Source organism: Triticum dicoccoides, chromosome 5A (assembly GCF_002162155.2).
Source record: "Triticum dicoccoides isolate Atlit2015 ecotype Zavitan chromosome 5A, WEW_v2.0, whole genome shotgun sequence".
In the NCBI taxonomy this organism is placed as follows: domain Eukaryota; kingdom Viridiplantae; phylum Streptophyta; class Magnoliopsida; order Poales; family Poaceae; genus Triticum; species Triticum dicoccoides.
In genome coordinates, this window is record NC_041388.1 from 380148776 (window position 1) to 380160328 (window position 11553).

Below are 11553 nucleotides of genomic sequence, written 5' to 3' on the forward strand. Positions count from 1 at the left end.
TTCTGGTAACTGGGGAAGAACCCAAAATAGAGAGTGAATTCACTGTTGGAGTGGTTATAGCATAACCGAGGAAATCTGGGGCAATCCCAGCTAGTGCCGATGATAAGACGTAGCGCTTGTGCGTGCTCTCAAGAACTTGAGCATTTCCATATTCATCAAGGTTTTACCAACATCCGTGTCAAGGATCCTGGCAACACAACTTGCTACCATGATGAATGATGATGGATGATGCAGATGCAAAGGAAGATAACACCTTCTCAAATTTCACCTTAGCGAGGACAAGCAAATAAAATCTGGATGATCGACCGAGAGACATTTAGCACTCCGCTTCTAATGTTCTCCTTGATGTGCTGGTGTAACCCATTCATAGATATGGTTTGATATCTAAAACATCAAGTAAAAAGGTCGGACTTCGGGAACACAAAAATCCATAAGGAACAGTTACGGAGGTAAATCCTACGAAATCCTTATGGGGAGGTGGCCAACTTCTTCAATCAAGATACTATAATAATAGGTCTACCGGATGGGTGTGTTGGCCACGACATCCACCTTACCGGTTATCGAGAGACCAATATTATAGTTCTCAGGGAAATGTTCCAACCATCATATCTGCCTGAGATTCAGCTCTGGTTGGTGTTAGGATATTCCAGGCTCATCGAGTCTTAGGAAGAAAAATGAAAGTTTGCAACACAAATCGACGAGATGACGTTGCGGGATTCTCGGGAGATGAACTACGATAGCAAGCTCCAAAATATGAGCTGGTTCTGCTACAAACATGTGAACACGTTGTCCCAGACAAGCATGCCCACATGGTAGTCTTACAATAAAACACTACCGAGTTCTAGTTGGGAACCATCAGCGAGGATATCAAAGTTCTTTCATAAGTCCGGATTAGCTCTTATGAAGATACTCCTTCTCCTTGAACAAATCAATCAGTGGCTTGGTGTGCTAGGGATACATATAGATTGAAGGTTGCAAGTCTTCAAACCACAGCATTCTTCGCACGTGTGCATGACTGATTTGGAATGATTCCAAAGAAAGCAACATTGACTTTCTCGAATCCACGGCGGCAACTTGCATCAGATGCACATGAATTAAAGGAAGTCACTACCTTCATCCAAACATATGCTTCATGAGCTAGCATGAACAAATGCTTTCAAAAGTTTCCAACACTAGCTTATTGTCCAACAAAATCATGGAGGAGATAAAGATGTTGTCAATGGGCTCAACAACAATTCATCCGGGTTTCCTTTTAAAAGGAATTCCATAGTTAAGTGAACACGGTGATAGCATTGGTCAGACCAAAGATGTAATGGTGTATGCTCGAGGGATCAACCACGAGTAAGACAACATTACGAATATCGTTGGTACTACTTTGATTTGACGATAGCCTACACTCAAATCAAAGGATTGATAAGACAGTAGGTCCAGCAACTGATCACAGGGACCAATCGATGAAGATATCATCTTTCTTCAACACACACTACACAAGAATATCCCTTTGGAACGAACTAAGTCAGGCAAGCTTTTATCTTCCAACTCTCCAAGTTGTTGTCTAGCTTAACCAACTAGCTCCGGGATATCCATCACAGATTCTTGGAGAAAGGGTGGTTCACAAGAAACCAACTTGATCACGAACTCAACATAGCGGTCAGGTGACAACCTGGTAGTACTTCCGAGAAGATCTTCGGAAAATCACGAACCACCGGTATGTTACTAAGCTCGAGAACAATCTTGCTTTTGAAGGCAAGACGATATGATCAAATGAGTGAGGACTTGACAAGATCCTAACTCATCAATCGAAGGGTGCACCGAAATAAGGACTAGGTAGCACGATCAGTCTTAGAAGGATGATTCGAAAACCAACATACTAAGAATGAAATTATTATCCTTTAACTACCAAGCAACAGAGTTGCTAGCAGTATTGATTTCACACATCACAATTCATTTGTCGGTATTCCGGTTGCATCAACACGAGGGCCGAGGAATGAACAGTGATGGCAAGAAGTATCACTGTACCAAGAGTTCATGGGATGGTGTGCAATTCCTATAACAATCTCGATATAAAATATGTAATACTCCAAGGTAGAGCAGAACCAAAAGCTGGATTGGCATTTGATCTGCGGAATACAACTACTTTGACCCAATCCTAGATATGGAAGGGGTACTGGAGTTTGTTTCTCCTAGTCATTCCGGAATAGAATGGCTTGACAGACCACAAGATTCATAGGCATCGATGAACGAACGCACGCATACTCTTGACTATCAATTGATAGACGAGGGTCAGAATGCAACTAAAGAGAACAACTCAAAGGAACATATAACTTTCTGAGTTGTGGATGCATAGATTAGTATGTCGAACCAAGTTCAACATATTTCTTCCGGATAACCCATGTAGAAAGGTAGAACTGGCAGAGTCACGATTTATGAATGGAGAACTCCTCAAGAGTACTCTAATTGTGATTTTTTTTTGATCCAATAAACATCTGCCATAAGTAGTTCATGGTATTTGGAAGAAGAAGATACCACGGACTTCAAGGACTATCGCAAAGGTTACTAATATCCTAAAGGCACTAGCAATTACTATCAACATGAAGTAGGTAGAGTGAATCTCGGGTTCAGAACCCAGGAGTAGAATACCTACTACTAAGTAGCATCACGGGATGCTTCTGAGAATAAAGGCTAGAATCTTCACACTAGGACACAAATCATGGCTAGACCACTAGATGATCCCCTAAGCACTTAGGGTCATAATAATAATTCCAACATATATGTCGAGGCAATAATTACCTCAACACACCGATTAGTGTGGTTAATCTGGCCCATGGGAACATCGGAAACAGAAGGAAGGGATTTGCAAATGCATCGGACTATTTAGAAACCTGGGATGACTCGGACAGCATAACGGCTATAATTGCTCAAAAAGATTTGAGACAATCACAAAAATGGTGGCATAACCACTCAGAAGCACAATATCAAGGTTCCGAGATCAACAATTAACATACGGAAGTAGTAGGAACTGAACTGAGACTTAAATCCAACAATCTTATAAGTCTACTGATTAGTAACACGTGATCCTAATAGAAAGAAGAGATAGCCTAGTTCTTAATCCCCGCAGGAAAGATAAGATGACTCAGATCAGAAGGGCATGAGGTATAAGGAGTAAAAAGAGCCTTACGTTCCATCCCACAATCAATTCCCTTATATAACTAAAGAATTTTCTAGACTCAACTTCGACCAGTTTGGCTTGGTAATCCTACAGGCAGTCAAGCTCTGATACCAACGCTGTCAGGACCCCGACTCAATGCCACATAGATCTAGCATGTAACACTTCATATCACTTTGTGGCCTCACGCATGGTATTCCCACGGGTGTCGCCTTACCTTTACCCGGGACCGTTTGCGCCTTTTGGCACACGTATATGACAGTGTCGCTAGCATCCATATGATAAGGAGCCCGGGCTGACATGGCTAGTCGTAAACCCAAAGTGGCACAAACTTACAGGGACAGGCATCCATGACCCAGCATCGAACGTGTCGGTCATCAGCGAGTGAATCCAGGCTGTAGCACTGGGCTAGCAGGACTCCGGTGAACCGGGCTGTAGCGGGCTAACAGGACTCCGGTATTCACCGCGTGACATTTCCCCGAAGGGACAGACACAGGAACGAAGAAGGACACATGCCGGCCAGCCTAAGTGTTCCGGAGCAGTAGCAAGCTACCATGGCTCGGTGGAAACACTAGGAGGCATTTCCCGGTAAGAGAGGCTACTAAAGATAAACAACTAGATAGTCAGATCCCACACATACCAAGCATTTCAATAACATACACACAATATGCTCGATATGTGCAATACAACATGGCATCACAAAATGACTCTACGACTCAAGTAGTCTATTCAATAGGCTCCGAGGAGCGAGACATTACAAACATGGGTCTCACGACCCAACAATCAGAGCATACAAGTCAAAGCACAAGCGGAAGCTATCATGTCTGGGTACAGACATCTATAAATGAAAAAGGCTGAGAAGCCTGACTATTGATCAGATCCTGCCGAGGGCACAAGATCGTAGCTGAGGTATCAAGCTAAATGTCGAAGTCCAAGCGGAACTACTAGTGAGACTGAAGTCTCTCTGCAAAAACATAAAATAGGCAAACGTGAGTACAAATGTACCCAGCAAGACTTACATCAGATCTATCTACATATGCATCATTTTCAACAAAGGGGATGGTGGGGTTTAACTGCAGCAAGCCAGCTTTGACTCGGTGGCTATCCTGAACTACGACTGCAAGTAACTCTTTTGAGGTGGCGCACACGAGTCCACATATTCACCATATCAATACACCACTATGGATCCGCTCCCGTCTCCCTACGAGAACGCCATCCATAGCACTCACGCTTATCTTGCGTATTTTAGGGTATCCACTTTCACTTGTCTATGAACTGATATAAGCAACCCAGAAGTCCTTTTCCGCGGACACGGCTATTCGAATAGATGATGTTAACCCTGCAGGGGTGTACTTCTTCATACATGTTTCCACCACTTAGCGTCTGCACACGACATGTGCTCGGCAGACTTCAAGCGAAAGCCGACGTGGGTGTAGACCACGACCTACCTAAACACTCAAGTCTCTAGTCCAGGTTTATCGCCTATTCGGGTTCCATCCATGAGGAGATCCGGCCGGAGTTTCGCTCACAGCCCCAAACGATGTGAACAGGGTTCCCGAGATACCAAACGGGCATCCGGTACACCCGGCCACGTGCCTACCGCATCACAGCCCACCCCTACGGCCAGCGCTGTCCACGGCCTCCAGCATACTACAAACACCAGAAACTACTTGCAACTCCTGGACAGAGAGCTAGGGTGAATAAGAAGTCGAGCGGGGTCATATTTCAGGGCCCAATGTATGGTAGTAACTGAATCATGGATCACAAACACAGAACTCAGTTCCTGAGGACGGCTTCAATGAGACAACCCACCATGTACTCCTACATGGCCTCTCACCGCTACCTTTACCAAATCGTGTTCACACACTTAGCTCACACACAGTAGGACATGTTCACACGCCTCTGATTCATCCCCGATGAATCAGACCTGACTCAACTCTAAGCAGTAGCAGGCATGACAAACAAGCATGAATGAGTAGGCACAACAGGGCTCAAACAATTCCTACTCATACTAGTGGGTTTCATCTATTTACTGTGGAATGACAGGTCATGCAAAGGATAAAGGGGTTCAGCTACCGCAGCAAGTAACAGATGAATCGTTGTTGTCCTAATGAAGTAAAAGAGAGCAGGAGCGAGAGAGTAGGATTGTATCGGAATGAACAAGGGGGTTTTGCTTGCCTGGCACTTCTGAAGATAGCATTGAGTCTTCATCAGTGTCAACGATCACGTCATCGGTATCACGTCTATCGAGAGGGGACAAATACCGGCAACACAAAAGGGAACACAATCAATGCAATGCACAATATGATGCATGATCATGACATGGCAAAATGAATGTGTGTTGGGCTAATGCAACTAAAACCAGATTAAATGGAGTTGGTTTGAATACAAAATTCAAATTCAAACTCCATATGTGATTATTCAAATGCCATTTAATTGATTTGTGCTAAACAGCAGCTATAGGTTGTTCTAACATGCATGAAAATGGTACAGATGGATTCCTTGAATTTTTCTGATAATTTTTCATATATAAATTATTTAATTTGGAGTTACGGTTAATTTTCTATGAATTTTAGAAGTTTATATTCATTTTCTGGAATTTCAGAATTAAATTAAATCCAGAAAATGAGTTATGACATCAGCACTGCGTCATGCTTGCATCAGCAAGTCAACAGGGCTGCCCCGGGTCAAACCTGACCAGGGGGTCCCATTAGTCAGTGACTTAGGGCTCGTTTAGGTCGCTGGCAGGTGGGCCCAGTCAACGACACGTCAGCACAGTCAATGTTGACGTGTGGGTCCAGGGTAATTAGATTAAACTTAATCTAGTTTAGTTAGCCAGTTAGTTAGGATGTGGGGCCCGGCTGTCAGTTTCACTGGAGGTTAATTAGTGGGGTCATCAGTGGCTAATGACGTACCACATCACCGGCCACCGGAGTTCGGCCGGCGGCGACCGAATCCGACGACGGAAACGCCCCGGGAAAGCGTTACAGGGGATGGTTTCGGGCGTGGTTTACGGCTATGGGTTGCTGGGCTTCGTGCGCATCCAGGGGTGGCAACAGCTCGAGCTGGGGTGGCCGGAGCTCACCGGAATGGAGCTCGCGGCGGCGCCGGAGTTCGGACCTCGGCGAAAACGGCGTTGTGGAGCACGGGCGAGTGAGGTAAAGCACTGCGCAGCCTCCTGGAGTCACCACGAGCTCGGTGAGATGCACGGGCGCGACCCGTTCGAGCTCAGGCCACGGCGGCGACATGGTCAGCGGCGGCCGGAGTTCGGCCGCGACGGGGCTATGGCCTAGAGCTCGCAAACGCGAGGGGAGAGAGAGGGGTTCTGCACGGAGGCTCACCGCGGAGCTGTAGGGAGGGTCAGTGGGCTTGGGGGCGCGCCGGAGTGGCCGAATTCGACGGAGACGGCACCGGGGCCGAAGCTCGGAGATGATGACGATGGCGGCTGCTCGGGGCCCTTCCGGTCACGTGGCTCGGTGAGGGGGTTGGCGACGAGGTGCAGGAGCTCGGGAGCACGTCGGAGAGGGGAGGGGGTGGCCGTGGTCATGGCTACGGCGAGCGGCGCTCCCAGGTGCGTTCGGTGACGAGAGGGAGGGAGAACAGAGGAGGAGGAGGGGGTCCAGAGAGAGAGAGACGGTCGAGGGGGGTCGAGGCCGTCTCCGTGGCGTCGCGAGGGGGTCGGGGAGGCTGCCACGGAGAAGCAGGAGGTGGCCGGCATCGGCGCGCGTGCGTCCAGCACGCAGCTGCTTCGTGCGCTGGCACGGGAAGAAGACAGGAGAAGGGGCCAGGTGGGCTGGGCCGCTGGGGAAGCTGGGCCGGGCAGGTAAGCAGGTAAGTGGCCCAGGTGGCCTCTCTCTCTCTTTTTCTTTTTTTAATCTCTGTTTTCTATTTTGTTCTGTTTTGTTTTGGTTTAGTAAAAATACTAAACCATTTTATAAAATCCTGAAAATAATTATGTGGCTAGAACTAAAATATACCAAACCACATAAAATGTTCCAGAATTATTGGACATATATTAATTATATATAAAATATAAATCCAATGCAATTAGTTATTGAATTAATTCAAATGGCCAAAACAAATATTTCTGTGACTCCAAAAATATTGGTTTGAATTTTACCTCTTACCAATATTTCTATAGAATAACAGGAACATTTTCTTGGATTCATTTGAGAAGAATTAAATGTTGGTTATTTTTAGAGGTTTTCTGAGGCTTTTGAAAATTCCTCAATTCAAATTTCATTTGAATTTAAACATGATGCAGTAACCAAGCTAGTCCAAGGCCAGGGTAAAGCTAGGGATGTGACAACAGGCGGCGTGGCCGGCATCTTCTTCAGCTCGTGAAAGCTTGGTCGGCTTGGTTGTTTCACTCGAAGTGAGTGGTCTTCTTCATGAGGCGGTAGAGGGGGAGAGCTTTCTCTCTGAGCCGGCTGATGAAGCGGTTCATGGAGGCCAAGCACCCGGTGAACTTTTGGACGTCTCGAAGTTTGGTGGGGATCGCCATTCTCTCAATGGCCTTGATCTTTACTGGGTTGCATTCGATGCCGCGTTCAGAGACCAGGAAGCCTAGGACTGGCCGGCTGGCACTCCGAACACGCATTTCTCGGGGTTGAGCTTGATCTGGAACCGGTGCAGGTTCTCAAATGTTTCCTTGAGGTCCTCCAACAAGGTGTCGCGCTTCTCCATCTTCACCACAATGTCGTCTATGTAGACGTGGGCATTTCTGCCGAGCTGCTTGAGGAGGCACTTCTGCATGCAACGCTGAAAAGTGGCACCGGCATTTCTTAAGCCGAATTTCATAGTCAGGTAGCAGAAAGCTCCGAATGGCGTGATGAAGGCGGTCTTCAGGCGGTCAGCCGGACCTAGCTTTATCTGGTGGTATCCTGAGTAAGCATCCAAGAAACTCAACAGCTCGCATCCGGCCGTGGAGTCTATCGCTTGATCAATCCTTGGCAGGGCAAAGGGATCTTTGGGGCAGGCCTTGTTGAGGCTCGTGTAGTCTATGCACATGCGCCACTTGTTGTTCTTCTTTAACACGAGGACCGGGTTGGCGAGCCATTCTGGAAAGAAAACCTCCATAATGAAACCGGCTGCTAGAAGCCGGGCTATCTCCTCTCCCACAATCCTTCTTTTCTCCTCCGACAGTCGACGGAGGGGTTGTTTGACTGGTTTTGTGCCTTCTCGGACGTGTAGCTTGTGCTCGGCGAATTCCTTCGGAACACCCGGCATGTCCTTAGGGGACCATGCAAAGATATCCCGATTCTCATGGAGGAAGTCGGTGAGCTCGCCTTCCTATTTGTTGTTTAGGTTTGCCCCGATGACGGCAAACCTTTCTGGGTGCTCGGGGTCAAGAGGTATCTTCTTCGTCTCCTTGGCTGGCTGGAAAGATCCTTGGGCATCACACCCCTTGGGATCAGAGGATAGGGTCGGCTGGTTGCTGGCCATGGCTACGACTCGGTCCAACATCTTCTTTTCTTCGGCAATCACCAGGGACTCGGCCAGCCGGCTGCTGGCTGCAGCGCACTCGGAAGATTTCTTGTAATCGCCGGCTACGGTGAGGATGCCCTTGGCGCTCGGCATCTTCATCTTGAGGTAAGCATAGTGGGGAACAGCCATGAACCTGGCCAAGGCAGGACGGCCAAGCAATGCATGGTAGGGGCTCTCTAGGTCCACCACTTCAAACCAGATCGCTTCTCGGCAGAAATGCTCCTTGTCCCCAAAAAGTACATCAATCTTGATCTTGCCAATGGGGGTGCAGGACAGGCCAGGTATAATGCCATGGAACACAGTCCGAGTAGGCATGAGTTGCTTCCTCTTGACGTTCAGCTTCTCCAGGGTGTCACGGTACAGGATGTTGATGCTGCTCCCGCCGTCTATCAGCACGCGGGAGAAACGGGCGGCACGTCTGTCCGTTGCAGGGGTGGCATCCAAAACCAACGCATAAGAGCCGAGAGATGGCATCACCTCTGGGTGGTCGGCCCGGCTCCAGCTGATAGGCTTTTCTGACCAGTGCATGTGCTCGGTGGGGTTGGTAGCGACCACACTGACTTCTTGGTGCTCTCTGTGTCTGCTACGCCGGCCCTCGGGCTGGCTGGTAAAGATGACATAGGTGGCATGCTCGTCGGGGAACTCATCGTGCACGGCTCCGACTGCTGGCCGAGTGGTCGGCAGCTGCAGAGCCGGAGGCGACGGACCAGAGGCGGAGGCGGCACGAGCCCTTCGCCTTTGGAGATTCGGGTGAGCCAGTGGCACTTCCGGGTTGTGTGGTTGGACGGCTTCACGCCACTGTGGAACTTGCATGGGGCGTCGAGTGTTTGCTCGTAGGAGAAGACCGGCTGCTAAGTCGGCCTGCCGCCCTTCGGTTTCTTGGGCGCGGGCCTCCCTTCGGGCCGCTCGTCTTCGACGGTGGCCACCTGCCGACTGGTGGAGAGCGGCGCGGGGCCCTTGCGCTTGTGGTCGTTCTGGTACGGGCATCGGCTGGCGTCCCCAGCCGGCGTCTTGGGCGCCGGGTTGATTACCTTCCCGGACGCGTCTACCCGGAGCTCAGTCTTCATTGAGGAGTCGGCGGTGGCGTACTTGTCCGCTATGATCAGAAGCTCGTCGAGGGTAGTCGGCTCATCGCAGAGGAGCTTGTGCTTAAGGAGGGTGCCTTCTCGGCATCCGGCGGTGAAGTATTCTATGGCTTGCACCTCGTGCACCCCTTCACAAGAGTTGCGGAGCTCGGCCCAGCGCGTGAGGTAGTCGCGAGTGGACTCGGCAGGGCCTTGTACGCGAGGAGCTTGTGCTTGGGAGCCCTCTTGTAGGTGCTGGTGAAGTTGCGGACGAAGGCTTCTGTGAAGTCTAGCCAGCTGTTGATGCTGTAGGGCCTGAGGCTATTGAGCCAGGTCCACGCCGTGCCTTGCAGCATGAGGGGCACGTACTTCATGGCAACGCGCCTGTTGCCGTTTGCTATGCGAACCGCTGTGGAGTAGTCGATTAACCAATCTTCCGGCTTCACGGAGCCGTTGTACTTGGGCGTGTCTCTTGGGAGCGAGAACCCTTTGGGGAAAGGCTCGTCGCGGATGCGGGGGCCGAAGCAAGGCGGGCCGACATCATCTTCTTCTTCTAGCGCCAGGGATCGCGCTAGGCAGTCGATCCGATGGCGGGCGTCGTTCTCGCTGACTCCTTCGCGGAGACCTAGTCGGCCGCTGAGAGTCGGATGCGTGACAGGCGGCGGGGTGGGATATCTCTCCCCGTGAGGCGGGGGCGGAGGCGGGTTACCCCGCTGCTCCACAGCCCGGGGACGGCCTTCCGGGTCTCGCTCGATGGAGGTTCGGGTTCGGCTTTGGCTGGCAGCCGGCTCCTTCTCGTATCGCGCGGGTTTTACCCGCAGTCGGCGTCCGGGACGTCGCGCCATGCTCTCGGCACGGGGGAGGGCTTCCCGCGCGGGCGTCGGCTTCGTGCCGCTGTGCGGCTGCATCGATTAGTTGCTGGATGCGTCTGGTCATGTGGGGGAGTTCTTCGGCCCCCAGTGCGTCTAGCTCGTCTACGGCCGCCTGGGCGGCGCGTGGGTTCTCGAGTGGATTGGCGTAGACTGGGCGGTCGACTCCTAGTGTGTTGGCGAGAGTGGCACCGCGCTGTCTGACAATGCCGGCTCGACTTGGCCCGCCTGGGGGCGGCGTGCCAAAGGCGGCGCGGTCGGCTTCGCGCTGGTGGGCCTCGGTGAGGCGTCTCATGGAAGCCAACTTCCGGCCCTCCGCGAGGAGGGCGAGGCGGCGAGCCTCCAATGCTTCGGCATCGGCATCGGCCGGGAGGGGGATAGACAAATCGTGGACCGCTGCATGCGGGGCGTCGAGGGCGTTCTCGCCAGAAGCACCGCCGTGGCCGATGACCATCACCACGGCGGTGGCGCCGTCGCAGCCATCGGACCGGGGAAGAGGGTCGTTGTAGATCGCAACGTTGGTGGGGAAAGCGTCAAGCGAGGCCGTGTCAGAGTCGACAGGCATCGGATCGATCGAGCCAACAGACTTCAAGTCCACCGCAAGCTCGCCGGAGACGTGGAGCTGGCCGAGGAGGTTGACGAAGTGGTCGGTGCCCGCGTGAGAGGCGAGCTCGTCGGAGATGAGGGTCTCGTCAAGGAGATCGGCGAGGCCGCTCGCCGCGCAGACGTTGGGGACGCCTTGCAGCGCGTCGTGGCAAGCGCCATCGGGCGTGCCGGGCTGGCTACGCTCGCTGGGAGGAAGAGGGTTCCCGTCCAGAACAGGTCTCCGGACGACGATGCACCTGGCCCCACAGTGGGCGCCAAATGTCGGGTGGTAGGTGCGACATATGCCAACGGGTGGCTTATCATTGCGGGAGCCAGTAAGACGTCGCCGGTGCCTGGAAGCGGGATGAGGCGAAGACATGCA